We start from the raw sequence: 6,333 nt of genomic DNA, 5'->3' as shown, positions 1-6,333 counted from the left end.
CTTAACTTTATTGTGTGTTTTACAATTGTTTGAAGGCCTTGCCCTTCGGGGTTCTGGCCTATTAACCCGACAGCATTCTCTTCTATAAAGAGAGTCGTCAGTCTATTGGCAATACCGCTACTTGCGGCTTCATCGTCTCCGACAGCATTTCCTTTTCTAAGGTATAGTCCTTCGGGGTTCTGGCCTTTTAACCCGGCAGTATTTTTCCTTATAAATTGAGTCGTCAGACTGTCGGCAATGCGGGTATTTACGGCTTCATCGTCTCTGACGGCATTCCTTTTATATTGATACGTCGCTATGTTATGGATATGGCTTATACCGCCACACTCTTTTTGTTATGACTTGATATTGATACAAATTATTTTCGTTTATTTTGCTGCCGTCATTACCGACACTGTCATAACTGGCGGCAGTTCTCGCCCAGTCTTGGGTATGATTATTGTGTCCCTGACTCAAAAATAGCCTTGGAGTGGACGATGCCTTTACCAATCTGTGCCGTCAAGGACGGCATGGATATTATGTCATGACGGCATATGATTTATGAGTATAAACCTCAAGTGTCAGCCTTGAGAGTTGACGATGCTGTTACCTATCTGTGCCCTTAAGGACGGCATGGATATTATGTTATGACGACATATGATTTATGAGTATAAACCTCAAGTGACATAAAGACTTTACTTTTACGACTTGCGGAGTCTGAATATTGTGGCCCCTTTTTCTCTTTCTGATTAAAAATTTGTAAATACTCACATTTTGGGGATTTACTTTCGCAATTTTTTCGGACTGAAATTTTGAATGATACTAACCCATTCCTTTCAGTGTGGTGATCTAAAGAGACTATGATACTCATGGCCGTTTTTCCTCTTTACAGGCGGAATCTTCGAAGAAGATACACTGTTGAGTTTCGATCTGTGCCAGGACCGTGAGGTATCTCTGGTCATGATACCTGCAGGATACATGCTCAATGAGGGAGAATGAAGGGTCCAATCTCCTATTGGGGCCCTCAGGACTGCAATATGGTAAGGACTTACATTATTCTAGATGGATATTGGAGGGTGTTCTTCCACAAGAAGAATGCTGAGCCAAAGGCTCCTTATCTTCCTTTTGTAGCTTGGAAGGATATTCTTTTCCAAATGAGGTCCTGGACTCGGTTTTGGGGTACGCTCTACCCATTTCTACCGTTCAGTTCCATATAGATGAAACTTTTTGTTTTTTGAGCCTTGATGTGGAAAATATATCCTCGGTTTCTTCTTTACCTCTGGATTGAGAATTGGCTCTCCTACCGGTAGTAGATTCAGATGAACCCCTCTCTCATGTGGATGATTCTTACCAGTCCGAATTGGACGAGGCTAGTGTGACTTTCATGAGGGACTTAGTGCGTCCCGTTGTTTCAACTCCCGTCACTACGGTGGGTGCTCTATCACAATTAGGTGCTTTTACTGAAAGGTTAGCCACTCTTATAGTGCCTGACACAATGGTTTTTCCCTTTGCTTCGAAAGGCTTTTTGTCTGTGGAAAAGGTCTTCAAGGAGGGTAAGTCTCTTCCGGTCTTGGAAGAAGGGAAACCTATGGTCACTCGTTCTTCCCCTAGACACTGAACACTGGTTGGATTTTCAGTTTACTTTTGCTGAAGGGAAATTAGATAAGGATATGGCCAGCCAGCCGATAATAAAAGACTGCCGAGATTTCCAGCACACCTAGTTAAGGCAAAATTGGAGGTTAGGGAGAGACTATCAGCTTTGATGTCTCTTCATTGCTTTATAGAAATGATGATTGGTAATCTGTTGATGCCCCTGTCTTATTGCTTTTGGACAAGATACACATGGCTACTTTTATGAAGGATCTTTTTAACTTTTTTTTTTATCAGGCTCGTAGAGTCTGCAGGAAGCAGGTTTTAGCTTCCGAGATCATTCATTGATGCCTGTATTCGGGGTAAAGATCCTTTTCCACAGAACTTAGTAAGGAGATCTTGGATAAAGCAGCAGCAGAACATGAGAGTGTTTTCCGGAGATGGGGAAGATTTCAAAAAAGGGAAATTATTCCTGAGGTTGGCCCTCAACCTAAGAGGGCCAACATACCTTACGAGGCACTTCATCTCTGCTTCAGGTAGTGCAGAATCTTTTCACTGTTCCTCACCCACTAACTTCACGGTCCCCAACATTCAATCTTGGATTTGAACAAGGGACCTCATCCTCTCGTTCCCCTAAGACTGTAAGAGGGGGTAGAGGTTGGTCTGACGAAGGTCGTAGGCTAGGGAGTTGTGGTCTCCGAAGTAACAGGGGAACTAAGGGCAAGCATCCTCAACCTAGCAATGAGGATACTCCCGTAAGGTGAAGACTGTAATAGTTCAAGGACAGGGGTTGATCAGTCCTTGTCCACAAAGCGTGAATTCCAGCTGTTTAGGGTGGAAAAGGCAGAGACAAACTCCGAGGATCAAGAGATTTTTCCAGAAATTAGCACCGCATCTGGTACAATATGTGCAGGATCTTTTGGAAAGAGAGTTATCCGTTGCACGAAATCTATGAAGTTAAGAGATCGTCTATTCTGCGTGGTAATGAAAGTGTCGATAATTTCTCGTGCTATTCTCGACTTGTCCCATCTAATTCTATTTGTTCTTTGCGACAAGTTTTGGAGGCTGACTATTTTGCAGATAAGGACCTTACTACCTTGGGGGGTTTACATCGTCTCTATAGATCTTACCGATGCTTATTGGCATCTTCTGATAGGTCGACGCTTCTCCCCCTACCTTGATTCCAGGCTAGAGAGAAAGGCTTGTATATTCAGAGATATACCATTCAAGCTCCCTCAGCAAGGGAATTCACGGAAGCAACATATCACATGGCAAGATTCCTCCAATATATTGGATTCCAAATAAACTTCCAGAAGTCAAGGTTGAACCCGAATGTTCCCGTGGTTAGGGATTCGTTGAAGTCTAACAACTCATGCCCTCTCTATTCCTGCTGCCAAGAGGAAGGAAATAGCCGGGTCAGTTTGGTCTTCCATCTACTTGAGAAAGATCACCAGACGTTGTCAGGAAAGGGTTCTGGGCTCATTTCAGTACGTATCTATAACAAACCATCTCCTCAGGGTCAGTCTCAAAGATGCAAGCAGGGTTTAGAAGAAAGGAGCTTCCACAGCTCCCCGCGATTATCAGAAACGACCCTGTGGTTGCTTCGACGGCAACTCCGTCAGTGGTCACATGCCAGGAGTATTTCAAGATGGTTCCGTTGCACTTTCCTCCTCCTAGAATGTTTCTACCTTCAGACGCCTCACTGGACGGTTGGGGGTCATACTCCTCTCAAGAAAGTGCAAGGTCGTTGGTCCCAGAGTTTCAAGCAATTCCACTATAATATTCTGGAGACCATGGCAGTCTTCTTATCCCTACAAAGTCTACATTAACAAAACAGCATTCATTTCCGTCTTGTATTAGACAGCAGAGTAATGGTTCAATGCATCGATAGACAGGGTCAAGATCTCCCCAATTAAACCATGTACTGATTGCCATTATTTTCATTAGCATAGAGGAGGAGGTGATCTCTGTCTGCATCTCACCTCTCGGAATCCGGAATGGGATGGCAAACTCTCTATCTCGAACACATCCACTAGAGACAGAAGGGTCTCTAGATTAATTATTCCCTTTCATGCAGGAGGTAGTCCCAGGTCTTCAAGTGGACCTGTTTGCAACGAGTCTGAAGTAGACACTTCCCAATTATGTGGCACCATATGTAGATATAAAGGTGATAGGCATGGATGCATTATTCATGAATTGGAATCATTAGGAGAAGATTAACGTATTCCTACCCTTCAATCTTCTCTTGAAAGTGTTAGATGAGTTCTGATCGTTCAGGTGGACAGCAGCCCTGGTTGCTCATCTTTGGCCGACGAGCATCTGGTATCCTTTGTTGACATGATGAACTCCAGGCTGGTACCTCTACTCAGCCTGGGCCTGTCACAAGAAGTACAGAGGAAAACTGTCTTCGTTTATCTTAGTAACCGAATGTCCTTCATCTCATGATTTTTTCACATTAACCCTAGAAAAAAAAATTCAAATTCATTGGGAAAAATTGGCATTTGTGAAAAATTATGGAACTTCCAATACTTTGAATCGGTATGAAACTTCGTGGAAGAATTGGGTTCGATATGTAGAAGATAAAAATCCTTCTTCTAAATCTATGGATTTTTGTTTAGGCTTTCTGATCGACTTAAATGCAACAGAATAAAATCCTCCATGATTGCATCATGCAAGTCGGCCATAGCTGGATCCATTTTATATGCTTTTGACATAGATTTTAACTCTGTCCTCTTTGCCACGGTTCCGAAAGTTTGTGCCAGGTTGAGAGCAGCAGTCCCGCCGAGGCCGGTCTCCTGGGTATTGGGTAATGTTTTACAACTAGCTTCAAAAATTGATGATCAAACGGTGTCTTTCCGAATTTTATCTCGCATAGTGATTTTTCTATTTGCTATAACTTCCAGTGCTCTGATTAAAGGAGTTATGGCTCTCTCTAGAGATGAGGGTCACATAGAATTTACAGACAATGGTGAAGTTAATTCATACCCTGATCCTACCCTTTTGGCTAAGATTGGCTACCATCTAAACATTGAGAACCATGAAAAATAGTTCCCATCGAAAGTGATCTCACCCCGTTTCTAGTACAGTGTTTAAAGACATATCTGGACAGGACAAAAAGGGTTAAAACTGTCCAATTCTTTGGAGGTGAGACGGTCGGTTCAAAGTTTCTGAAACAACTGAGAGCAATATTGGTTTATTTCCTTTGAAGAGCAGACCCCACTAGCATGCTGTTTGGTCATGACCCTGGAAAAGTGGAATCATCTCTGAACTTCTTTCAGTATATGTCATTCGAAGCTTTACAAGCTTATCCTGGTTGGAAGACCACCAGAGTGTTCTTCAAGCATTATATGGAGCAATTGGATGAAGTTCGTCATTTTGTGGTGGCAGCAGGTGATGTTATAAAACCTGCTGCAACGACGTAGCCCTCAAGTGGGTCCTTGGGCATTCTTCCAACTTATTTTCTTTAATAAGTAAAGTGTCGGTTTATGCTTCATGGTCTATCTTAAACAATTTCAAATGTTTCAAAATTCGGGATTAAACTTGGTGTCTCTGAATTTTATAAGTGTACCTACGCAGGAAAACTATTCCTATTTTAGAAATAAGTTTAATATAATTCAGTTTATTAGGTTGGGTTTGACACTGTATTTTGCATTTACCCTTATATGGCACTATTCTTTATCTTTAAATCTCCTTCTTCAGGAGTTTGGGGATTTATCATTTTGTTTCCCCTCATGATTACTTAGGTAAAAAATTTTATCGGGAATATATTTTGGGGTACACTGGTAGATTACAATGCTGTTCATATATACTGTATAAAAATTTGCTCAAATAGATGGTCTAATGAGAATGATATAATGTTGGATGATTTTATTGCTACACTTAATTCCTAGTAGAATTAAACTTAGCATACTATAGTCAATTTCTACCAACGATGCATATTAAGAATCTGTTTAACGATGAGTATTAGTTCTTCAATGATTACTCACTACGCTCATGATATTGGTAATAGGTGTTTTCTGATACAGAGAGTATTCTTCATCATAGGGATGGTGGTTAGAGGGTCATAGATCCTTCCTCTTAAAACACTACCATATTTACCAAATCAAGTTCATTTTGGATTCTTTTAAGGTACAAATTTATGATTATACTTCATCATATAAGTGATGAGCCCCCATTTATGCCAAGTTTTTTCCATGGCGAAGCCTAACAATTCTCTGGTACACTTCCATCAGGACGAAATGGCTTGAGCCCAAAAAAAGGAATTTGACATAGGAAAAATCTATTTTTTGGTGAGATAGCCATGTCGTCCTCATAGCCCACCCATTACGTCCTACTTTTCCCTGCCCCTTTGTCGTTGGAGGCTTCTGTTTCCCAGTAGCTCAGCTGCGACATGGAATTAAAGGCAGGAACGTATAGGGGCACTCGAAGGTGCTAGGATGTGTAACGACTCCTTATTTATTAAAAATTAGTAAAAAAGATACTGTTTGATCTTAAGGTGCTACTCAAGTTATTAATGCAAGGACTTCCCGCAAAACAAAAGTAGTAATAGTGATAGATTTAAAAACAAAAATAAATTATCATTAACTGCTTTAAACAAATAGGAAAAAATGTGGTGATAGTCCGTACCTGCTATTGAGAAGTCTGGTGATGCTCTCTGGTTTCGGTTCATTTTCCCTTTTCCTGCATATACACCGGATAGTGTAGTCTATTCTCAATACATTCTCCTATGTCATCATACCCCTGACAACACCAAGATTTACCAAA

This window comes from Palaemon carinicauda, chromosome 21 (genome assembly GCF_036898095.1).
Source record: "Palaemon carinicauda isolate YSFRI2023 chromosome 21, ASM3689809v2, whole genome shotgun sequence".
In the NCBI taxonomy this organism is placed as follows: domain Eukaryota; kingdom Metazoa; phylum Arthropoda; class Malacostraca; order Decapoda; family Palaemonidae; genus Palaemon; species Palaemon carinicauda.
The sequence above is the reverse complement of the archived record's forward strand: the minus strand, read 5'-3'. Positions refer to the sequence as shown.